The following is a 12,253-nucleotide window of genomic DNA, read 5'->3' as shown; positions in this document are numbered from 1 at the left end:
CGGCTTGGTCATGGGACAAGGTGGCCCACCCTATATTTGGAGAAGTGCGTGGTTTAAGATAATTTCGCTCTGACCAGAAGTAGGATTTGTAGGGGAATTTTACGCATGGGTTGGATTGTCTTTCTGGCAAATTGAAGTTGGCCACGTGAATCCCAGTAACTATATGCTGTCCATGTTGAACTAGAATTCTCATGAAGGATTTTGTTTGGTTAATATATAAATTCAATTGGCTGTGGATCAAGATGAAACTTGGAAACAGATTGGAAGGTTTTTTTTTTTTTAATTGGAAGAAGGAGATGTGAATTTTATTTTTTAAATAAGATATTATATATCGTTAAATACTCAAGTGTATAAATAGATTATAAGTTTTTTTTATAAATCATATAATTTTTGAGTCACTAATTAAACAAAAAAAATTTTGAATTTTTAAAAAATATTTGGATAATATTTTTTAGATATTATTATAATAATATTTAATTAGTTATCCAAACCTTGAAATTTATAAATGTGTCAATGTCCAATTGATGAAAGGGCTTTAAAGTTTGGTAGGTTTAAATATTTTATTAATATTATAAAAATAAATTTAAATACAATTAAAAATTAATGGACCAAAACAATTAGGGTTAATAGCGGTTACTCAAGGTGAGCAATTGAATAGTTTGGATGGTTTGGTCTACCATAAGGACTAAATAAATCAAATATTTTTAAAAAATATATTAAATATAAAAGATGACCAAATTGACCAAATATTGAATTGTTCTATGAGTTCAGTTTTTGATCAATAGATCCAAATTTTATCATTTTTTTACAAAATATAATATTAAAATTTATAAACTTCATCCATAATTGTAAAATATACAAATAATCTAAACATAAAAAAATAATATTTGTTCATTCACTCACATAATAATGTTATTTTATATAACCATCAAATTAACATTCAATATTTAACATTACAAAAAGATGAAGATAATAAAATTAACATCTACAAAAAAAGCTATTTAACACAAAACCATTAACCATCACAAATTATCAACTTGAATCTCCTCCATGATTTGGTTTTTCACATTCACTTATATAGGTTGTAGGTTTTCTAACAATTGATAAAAATAAAAAATATAATTAATATAAATTTTTTGATAACAAAGTAGAAAAATATTAAAAATAAAAAATTATATAAAAAGTCATAAAATTTAACATTTAGCTCAATTAAAGTGTGAATAATGCTTTTCCAACCTTTTCACTCATCAACTGTCAATGATAGAAATGGAATCTATAATTCCAATATTTGACATCTTTAAAATGTATAAACAAAAAGGAATTAAAAAAATAAACAAATAAGAATTGAAAAAATAAAAATGAAGAAGTGAATATAATAAATATGTATTATATTTTATATAAATTTAAAAATAATATAAATATATATAATATTATATATCAATATATAAAAAATTAATTTAATTTTTTAGTCGATTTGATCTAAAAATTTAAAAATTAAAAATTGATTAAAAAATCAATTAAACTAATTGATTAATTAGACTAATTGCTATTACCTCTTTTTCTTGAGCCTGAACGAGGCCCGTTGAGGAAGATTTACAGCCCATGTAATCCTTGATTGGCACGCCCAACAATAAATGAATTAAACGGGAAACGTCACCGAGATATTTTGCTGCGCTCCAGCGTACGTTATTTAAAAAATGGGCCTCACTGGCCCACTTAAAAAACTGAACCGAGCCCAATAAAGTTGCATAAAACTTACTGTCAAATCTGCGACGCGTGGCAGTGACGCAGATCCATCGCCTTAAAACACCCAATTTCACCCCCACTATAAATAGACGGCTCCGCACATGATTCCTTATTTCCCTACCATATATGTTCTCTTTAACGGTAACTAGCTACTTGTTTTTTCTTCCCATTTTCCTTTCTTTTCCCCCTTATTCATCCCAGGGAAAAAAATTATCTATTATTCAAAGAAAAGTTTTCTCATTTTCTTGTTATAATCCAAGTAAAGTTTTGCTGTTTTTGTTTACTTCTGTTGCTGTGAATTTCAGAGTTCTATGTCAAATCAAGATGCCGGGTTTTGCTTTATTTTTCTTTCCTTGGTTTACTTGCTACATTCTTGACTTGAAATCTTGATTTGTTTTTCCAATCAATTTTCTTCTAGATATAATCTTTTGATAATTCCTCTTGTTACGATCAGTCAAGATTTGCTGGGTTTTTCTTGACAATGCATATGTTTCTTGGTCAGTTCATGAGTCTTTCTCTCGTTTACTTAAGCCTCTTAATAATGTTATTCAATTTATAAACAAACTTTTTGATAATTTTATGATCTTGTCTTTCTTATCGCATACTAAAGCCTTTTTTCCCCCAATTTTTTAATTTTTAAAAAATAATTACTGATGCTTGTGGGTTTTGCAGTATACTTAGCTTTGAAATCCAAGCATAATTTGCTTTCCACCGGCACTTACAAGGTTAACGTCGCAAATTAACTGTTTTATCCGTAGTCATCCGTACCTTTGTAAGTTTGATTACCCCATTGGAGTGTGAAATATGTTAATAAGTATGATTTTTTGGTAGGCTAAATAAGTATGATTTATAATTGTAATCTTTGATTGCTTTATCTTTCTTTTTTTCTTTAATTTATTTGTTTCAGTCTTTACTTGAAATCCCTATTTTTTTATTGGTTTCAATAAACTTTATAGAAATAATCTTTTGATAATTTCTCTTGTCATGATCAGTCAAAATTTTCTGGGTATTTCTTCATAAAGCATATGTTCTTTGGTTGGTTGTTTTGGGGGATCGATGTCCCTCTGTTTGGTTTTTTGCTGATTTAAATGTCCATTCTCTTGCACATTCGTTCGTTTAAGTTGGTTAACGAATGAAAATAAAAGGGAGGAGTTTTCACAGTAAATCTTTTGGAAAGATAAAGCATTGGAAGTTTCTTAACTTTGCTGAAATTTTCCTCAGCTTTCTGTTCAGTGGTAAGTAAACTCCTTTTTCCTCTCTTTTTTTTTCCTTCATCGTAGCGTTATAAATCAGTTTTTCTTCTTCTCTTATTATAATCTCACTCAAGTTTCCTTTTTTAGTTCTTGTTTTGTTTCTGTTGCTGTGAATTTCAGAGTTCCATTTAATTTAATTTAATATATTTCTTTCAGTCCTTACTTGAAATTTTGATTTTTTTCTTCAATCAACTTTCTTCTGGAAATAATCTTTTGGTAATTTCTCTTTATGATCAGTCGAGATTTTCTGGGTTTTTCTTCATAATACCATATGTTTCTTGGTTTGTTGTTCAAAATTCCTGCGGGAAACATTATGATTTTGTGAATTTCTATTTCCAAAAAATTCTTGGAAAGAATAATTAATGATGCTGCTAGGTTTTCATTCTATGTAGCTTCGAAATTGAAGCATAATTTGCATTACACTGAGACTTACAAGGTTAATGTCGCAATTATTTTGCATGCATCCGTTCCTTAGTAAGTTTGGCATTGCCTAACTATTTTATCTGTGATTTAATTGCACATGGCTGCCGGATTCTAAATTCTTAGAGGCTCGGTTTTATCAAAATATCATAGTCATACGCTGGGGATGTTGGTTGGTCTATTTAGCGTACTGCAGAGCCTTTTTTAAGTTTTGGTCTTTAATTTTAATAGAGAGACTGGATTAAGCCTATCATGTGTTTTAGCAATTGCCTATCATGTGTTTTAGTCTTACTGATTTGTCATTCATCTTCGATTATAACTTAGATATTTAAGCCTAGTTTTTGCTCAATTTTGATCTAGTTGTTAGCTTAAACACGATGCTTTTCTGTCCTAAGAATTTGGGGAGAATTGTTGCTATTTTGGCTTGATATCTATAGGTATAACTGGTGTTTTCTTTTCAATTTACTTGCTTACTTTGCAATGTCCTCTTCCTAGAATTTTAAAATTTTTGAAAGCTGTATTAAATTTATCAGTGTTGAGACTTGAGACATTGTTCTAACCCATTTGATAAGCAGACTTACTCATCCTATATGATCCCTTTTACTTAACTCTAGTTGTTTGCTGAATGTTGCCTTTAGGTTATTGCTACTTTAATGATCACTGAGGTTATTGTTGGTGTTCCTTTTTGTGATTTGACTGGAAACTAAAATTTACATCCATGACTTCTATAGGATGTGTGCTTTGGAGTTCTTTATGCTTTTGTCAGGGTTGCTGTGCTGCTTGATCTCATTTTTCAGTAGGGAATTGCTACAACAGGTTTGGTTTAATCTAGTTTATTTATTGGGAAGCTTAATTTACGATACGTGTAACCTTTTCCTCCGTAAACAAACATGTATTAATGTGTGCTCACTGTTTGATCAGTTTATTGTGCAGATCTGCTTTATATTTGTACGTCAGAAAGCTTGCTAGTTGGCACAATAAAACTAATTTTCTACAGCTGATACCAAGCTGAAAAGGCTAAGTCTTACGGGAACAGGAAAACCTGGGCTGGACAATTTTTTACATAGTCTTTAGTATTTGCTGTTATCTTCAATTTGCTCTATAGCTTGTCAATTACATATATTCGTGCCTATTTTCTGATGAAGGTTTCATTTGGGATTCTTCTTGTTTGTGTTTCTAATTTAACTCTCTGTCCTGGTTAAGTTATGATGCAAGTTGAGTCTCATGAAAATATTGAATATGAAGCACTCATTGGAGGAGAGGCAAAATTTCCTGAGAGGCTTGCCAACAAAATCTTCAGTATCACTGTAATTTCAGTAATCATTTATAGAAGAGTGCCTAGTCAACTACCCTTTGATATAATAGTAACCTGCAGTTTGGCTACACCCTTAATAAGCTAGCCTTGGACAACAATGTGTGCAAGTCTTGGGATGTTCCAGGTTCTATAAAGATGGTATGCTTGCAAGATTTAAGAAGCCTAGACCCCTTCTTGTTTCTATCATTGTCACTGTTTGTACTTTTTTTTTCTTTACACGTATCTAGTTATTTAATTACTTTTCAGACAAATTTAAAGAATTTTGGGTGATATAATAACTCCAGCTGGCCTTAGTTAAGCTGGATATGGTATCAGTGCTGAAGGATATTGAGTTTGTTCTGTTGAATTTCACTTTGCTTTTTTTTTTTTTTTTAATAAATGTGATTTTATAATCCAAAGAAGCTGGATAAACATGCTATAGCGTACAACAGGGAAGCAACAAGAAAGAAAGCTGACACTACAACAAAGAAGCTAACATGTTTTTTATGAAGTTTCACTTTACAATTTTGTTAGTGTGATGGGTTGCTGAATTTTCACCTTTACTATTATGTTGTAAGTCCAGATTTGGAGTAATCTTTTGGTGATTAAGTAGTTTATCATACACACTTTGCTTTTAATAGAAAATTAAATTGCTGCAATGTCTGGTGGTAGGTATATGTTTTGGATGGTTTACTCTATGCGATAAAGATTTAGAAGACCTATCACTGAAAATTATTTTCAGAAGTGTGATGGAAATCAGATTGAAAAACTGATTAAGAAGTTCAAATGCTGTTGCTTTGCTTCCAATTTCCTCTGCCTGAGCACCCCTTACTTTTGCTCGACAAGCATTACACTTGCAACTTTCACAGGTTCCTGAGATGTTAGGCTGAGGAAACCCTAAAGATTTAAGCCATGTCGTTTAAGAGTATTGAATATTAGCCTAGGGAAAAGGCATCTGTAAACTAAAATGTTTTTTTCCCTCTCGCAAACACATGTACTTTCTGAAATAGAGAAATCACCTTGTCAACCTATATTAACCTTTTCTATTACTGACTTCGCAGGTTTAGCTTGGGTGGCCTGTCAAGGTTGCTATCTTGTCACCACTTCTCCCTTGGATGTTAATAAATATGATTTAAAATTGTATAGTTCTTTTAGCTTAAAAGGGCAATGTCCTCTTCAAGAAATCAATGTTTTGAGTGTGGTGAACTCGTATTTGTTAACAATTGGCATTTTCTTCAGCATGCTTACTGGGTGTGGCTCTCCATTTATCAACTATCTTGAAGAATGTGGGTGTATTTCTATAGTCTGGAGTTATGGTTTCACATTTGAAGTGATGATCATTGAGTGCTTAATGCTGAAACTGCAATGTTTATTTCTCAAATGGTGTCCTCATACAATTTTATTTATTTATTTTTTCCTTTCTGAACTAGGGAATTTATCTTGGTTGACCTATATTAACTTTTATATTTTTTTGAAGGCTAGATTAACATTTTATATTACTGACTTATGCAGGTTTTACTTGCAAGGAAGGTGACTGACTTGAACATTTTTCCCTCAGATGTTAATAGGTATGATTAAGGTTTCTTGAGCTAATAGAGCAATGTCCTGTAAGTCTTGTATTGTTAAAATATATTTCCTTGGTTTTGGTTTTTTGGCGATTCAATTGTGTATTCTCTTGTACATTCGTTATTTTAAGTCAGAACCAAAACTAAGAGGGGATAGTCTTACAGGAAGGGAATCTCTTGGAACAACAAAATATTAAAAGTTTCTTAACTTTGCTCAGCAAGGAAAAACAAAGAGAGGAAAACTAAAAAGAAAGAGAGAAGACAACAAGGTTTACAGAACTTTTTATCAATATTTATTTTGATACAAGATCTACAGCTTTATGCATGAACTTATTGTTGTCTTTAGTCCTTTAATAGATCTCTCATTGCTCTCCTTGAGGTCTCTTCAATCTCAATTCATCTAATAAAGCCCTCAAATCAGAGTGAGATGATCCACCCTCTTCAACAGCCCTCTTTGCCATCTCTTTCAGTGCACTAGCTCTGTTTCTTATTTCATTGGCTTCTTCACCAACCATCAGCTGAGTCACTGCCTTTTTTATATTTTCATTTGTCACTAAGTACTTTCTTATCTTCCATCAATCTAGACCATTCTTGGGCTCCAACTCCAACCCCTATTCTTAGTATATCTGTAACAAGCCTTTCATTATAGAACTGCTCATTACTGAGTGGCCATGTGACCATTGGTACTCCAGCAGTGATACTCTCCAGTGTCGAATTCCCTCCACAGTGAGTCACAAACCCTCCTACAGCTTCATGATCAAGAATCAGCGCTTGAGGTGTTCATCCCCTTATAATCAAAACCATCCCTTCCATCTGTTCTTCAAATCCTTCTGGCAACCACTCCTCTTTGCCTTTGTTTTTCACCTTCCTTACAATCCAAATGAAATCCTGTCCAGAAGTTTCAAGTCCCTTAGCAATCTCATAAAGCTGAGCAGCTGAAAACCAGGACATGCTTCCAAAACATATATAGAGAACTGAATTGTGTTTCTTTGAGTCTAGCCATCTTAAGCATTCAACTGTGTCCTTAGAGGCTGCATTTCCTTGTTGTGCTTTATTGTGTGTGTTCCGGTTGCAGGGAGAAAGGGGGCCTATGTGCCATGTCTTCCTTCTTATGACCTTCCTGTAGTGTTCGACATAAGCTGGTTCCAGCTCTTGGAAACTGTTCATGATAACTCCATAGCTTGTAATCTCAGATTCTGCGGCTTGATACATCAGCTTTTTTATTTCATCATTGACACTTGATTCTCCAAGTTCATCTGGTTGTTGCAGTCTTGTCATCTTTATCTTGTCTGGAAGGCCAGGCACTCCAAAGGGTTGATAATCAGATGTTATATTTTTCAGAGGCTCATAGTGCAGTGAGCTATGAAAGACACTGAGGGCAAAATAACTTGTCCCATGAAAAACTAGCCTTGGGATCCTCAGCTTCCCAGCAACTTCTGTGGCCCAGGGAAATATTACGTCTGCCACCAGGCAATTGGGGTGGCAGTCTTCAAGTATTTGTTCAAGGGGTTGTTGAAGCAAGCTAACAGCCTTGATGAATGTAAGACCCATTTCTTGTGAAGTGATGGAACTTATGTTCTCACATCCCTCTGGCAGGTCAGCATCATAGTTGCTTCACACCTCTAAGTCTAGAGTTTTTATCACAACAAATGTTTTGTGAGGTGCTCTAGATCAGTCTCTGAATGTTAGCAATTTTTTCATCTTTTTCTTTGTGGATGTCTGCCTTCTTGATCGTGACATCCTACTGGTTAGTTAAGTAGTTTCAGATCAATGATGTAGATGGATCAACCAGCATTATAAAAATTATTAACTGTCTACTTATAATTTTTTTTTAATCAAATTTCTTCAATCTATCTTCAAAATCTTGCTTTGAGTCATTTTCCAAAACATACTGTAAGAGGAGAAAAATGGTTACCTATTGATCATCCATTTTATCTCCAAATAAGTTAATGTAATTTAGAGATAAAGACTTAAATAAGGTTCATCAAAATTTAAGGACTCGGAGTTTGATTAATAAAGATTATCTAAATAAATTTAGGGAGATAAATTCAAGTAGATTAAATTTTCATTTAAGTCTCTCGTCTAGTAGAATAAGTATAGTGCTCTTCCAAGAAGATTTTGAAAAACCAAAGCTTTGACAAAACCCATAAATCCAAGTCGAAAATTCTTAATAGGACAGTTTAGGTAAAAGTTAGGATAAAAAAAAAATTGTTAAGTTGAAAATCTTTAAAAAAATGATTCAGGCAAAAGTTAAGGTGTAAAAAACAAATGAAATATATTATAACTAGATTCTTCATATTAAAAGGTATGTAGGGAGCTCGATCTTATTGTCAAGTTCAATCAATCAAAAAAAATATCTCTTCAATTAAAAATAATTCAAATATTTACGACATTTAAACAATGAGGTTGACGTCAAATCGAAGAAGTTCAAACTATTAAATTACAAGTGAAGCAAAGATTGCTAGGGTAAACTCTTGACCCAGTCAAAAAGACAAATTCTTAAACATTACAATGCTTGAAGATCAGTTGCTCTTTGATAAGAGCTTAAACTGCCCTTAAAAAAACCCGTTAAATCGAAAATCCTTAAAAGAACAATTTTGACAAAAATTAAAACTTAAAAAAAATCAATTAATTTAAAAATCTTTAAAAGGACGAGTTAGACAAAAGTTAAATTGTAAAAAAAATAAGAAAACTACGTTATGACTCAATCCTTCATATTAGAAGTTATGCAGGCAACTTGGTTTCATTGTCAAGTTCAATCAGCTTAAAAAAAAATAAAGAAAGACTCATTTCTATTAAAAATAATTCAAATATTTATGATGTTTAAACGACCAAGTTGATGTCAAAAATTAAAGAAGTTCATACTATCAAATAGTAAGTGAAGAATCCTTAAAAAGATGACGTAGGCCAAAGTTAGGATATAAAAAAAAAAATGAAGAACTTCGTTGACTTGATCCTTCATATTAGAAGGTACGTAGGCAGTTTGGTCTCATTGCCAAGTTTAGCCAACTTAAAAAAAAGGTCTTTTTGATTAAAAATTCAAATGTTTAATATTTAAGCTACTAAGTTGTCGTAAAAAATGGAAGAAGTTCAAACTTCAAACTATCAAATTGCAAGTGAAGTTAAACAAAACTTATTGCTAGGGTCTACTCTTCCCAATCGGCCCAATTAATGACAATTTTTGGAAGCGTTACTATTTTTGAATATTAGATATTCCTATGTAAGAGCCTAAACTAAAAACCCATTAAGTAAAAAATCTTTAACAAGACGGTTTAGGCAAAAGTTCAAACTCAAAAATACAAGTTGAGTTAAAAATTCTTATAAAGACGACATAGGCAAAAATTAGACCATAAAAAAAAAAAAGAACTACATCATAACTTAATCTTTCATATTAAAAGGTATGTAGGCAGCTTGTTCTCATTGCCAAGTTTAGTCAACTTAAAAAAAACGAAAACTCTCATCGATTAAAAATAATTCAAATCTTTATGACATTTAAACTACTAAGTTAACGTAAAAAATTGAAGAAGTTCAAACTATCAAATAGCAAATGAAGCAAATAAGACTTATTGCTAGGGTTTACTCTTCACAATCGACATAATAAATGGCAGATTTTTGAAGCGTTACTATGCTTGAAAATCAATTACTCCTCGATAAAAGCCTAACTAGCTATATAAAAAAAAAAAGCTCATTAAGTCAAAAATCCTTAACAAAACGATCTAGGCAAAAGTTAAGACATAAAAATACAACCCGTTAAGTTGAAAATCCTTAAAAGGATGATTTAGGCAAAAGTTCGATCGTGAAAAGCAAAAGAACTACGCTATGACTTGATCTTTCATAGTAGAAGGTACATAGGCAGTTTAGTCTTATTTCCAAGTTCAATCAACCTAAAAAAAAAAAAAGTCTCTTCAATTAAAAATCATTTAAATCTTTGTGATGTTTAAACTACCAAATTGATTTAAAAAATTGGAGAAATTCAAACTATCAAATAGCAAGTGAAACAAAGAAGACTTATTGCTAGGGTCTATTCTTCACAGTTGGCCCAATCAATAGCAAATTCTTAAAGTGTTATTATGCTTGAAGATCAGTTGCTTATCAATAAAAGCCTAAATTGCCTTTAAGAAAAGATCATTAAGTCGAAAATCTTTAACAAGATAGCTTAAGCAATAGTTAGGACTTAAAAATAAAAGCTCGTTAAGTTAAGGAATCCTTAAAAGGATGACTTAGGCAAAAGTTCAATCATAAAAAAAAAAAAAGAACTACGTTATGACTTGACTTGATCCTCCATATTAGAAGGTATGTAGGCAGCTTGTTCCCATTGTCAAGTTCAGTAACTTAAAAAAAGAAAAAAAAACACACTTTGATTAAAGATAATTAAAATAATTGTGACGTTTAAACTACCAAGTTGACATAAAAAATGAAAGAAGTTCAAACTATCAATACTAAGGTTTACCATTCACAATTGACCTAATCGATGGCAAATTCTTGAAGTGTTACTTTGCTTGAATATTAGTTGCTCCTTGAAAAAAGTTTAAACTACCTATAAAAACAAAGCCTAATAAGTCAAAAATCCTTAACAGGACAACTAATGGAAAACTTAAGCCTTAAAAAATACTTGTTAAGTTGAAAATCCTTAAAAGGAAAAAAGAAAAAAAAATGCTTCGGCAAAAGTTAGGACTTTGAAAAAAAACCAGTTAAGTTGAAAATCCTTAAAAAGACAACTTAGGTAAAAGTTCGATCGTAAAAAATAAAAGAACTATGTTATGGCTTGATCCTTTATATTAAAAGGTACGTAAGTAGCTTGGTTTCATTGCCAAGTTCAATCAATCTAAAAAAAATAAAAAAAAAGTCTCTTCGATTAAAGATAATTTAAATCTTTGCGACATACAAACTACCAAATAGACTTCGAAAATTAAAGAAGTTCAAACTATCAAATAACAAGTGAAGCAAAGAAGACTTATTGCTAGGGCCTATTCTTCACAATTGACCCAATCAATAGCAAATTCTTGAAGTATTACTATATTTGAAGATTAATTGCTTTTCAATAAGAGCCTAAATTGCCTTTAAAAAAAGACCACTAAGTTGAAAATCCTTAACAAGACGGTTTAGCAAAAGTTAGGACTTTAAAATAAAAGCCATTTAAGTTGAAGAATCCTTCAAAGGACAACTAAGGCAAAAGTTCAACCATAAAAAAAAAAAAAGAACTACGTTATGACTTGATCTTTCATATTAGAAGGTATGTAGGCAACTTATTCTCATTGTCAAGTTCAGTCAACCTAAAAAAATAAGAAAAACACTCTTCAATTAAAGATAATTCAAATCTTTGTGACATTTAAACTACTAAATTATTCTCAAAAATTAAAGAAGTTCAAACTATCAAATAGCAAGTGAAGTGAATAAGATCTATTGCCAGGGTTTACTCTTTATAATCAATCCAATCAATGGCAAATTCTTGAAGCGTTACTATACTTGGAAATCAATTGCTCCTCGATAAAAGATTAAACTACTTATAAAAAAAAGCTTAATAAGTCAAAAATCCTTACTAGGATAGCTAATGCAAAACTTAAGACTTAAAAAAAAACTCATTAAGTTGAAAATCCATAAAAAGACAACTTATACAAAAGTTAAGATGTTAAAAAAAAACCTACGTAATGACTTGATCCTTTATATGAAAAGTTACATAGGTAGTTTGATCTAATTGCCAAGTTTAGTCAACAAAAAAGAAAGAAAAAGTCTCTTTGATTAAAGATAATTCAAATCTTTACGACGTTTAAACTACAAAATTGACGTCGAAAATTCAAGAAGTTCAAACTATCAAATTGCAAGTGAAGCAAAGAAGACTTATTGTTAGGATTTACTCTTCACAATCAACCAAATCAAAGGTAAATTCTTGAAATATTACTATGCTTAAAGATCAATTGCTCTTCAATAAAAGCCTAAATTGCCCTTAAAAAGAAAATCCGCTAGGTCGAAAATCC

The 12,253-nt window shown here is 31.2% G+C and overlaps 1 pseudogene; it reads right to left on the bottom strand.

Annotated features, from left to right (window-relative positions):
- Positions 1-6,501: 6,501 nt before the first annotated feature.
- LOC18607980 (putative UDP-glucosyl transferase 73B6) lies at positions 6,502-8,204 on the bottom strand (annotated as a pseudogene).
- Positions 8,205-12,253: the final 4,049 nt, after the last annotated feature.

This window comes from Theobroma cacao, chromosome 2 (assembly GCF_053813885.1).
Source record: "Theobroma cacao isolate CCN51 chromosome 2, ASM5381388v1, whole genome shotgun sequence".
NCBI classification, from domain to species: Eukaryota; Viridiplantae; Streptophyta; class Magnoliopsida; order Malvales; family Malvaceae; genus Theobroma; species Theobroma cacao.
Note: the sequence above shows the minus strand (reverse complement) of the source record. Positions and strands in the feature narration are given on the sequence as shown.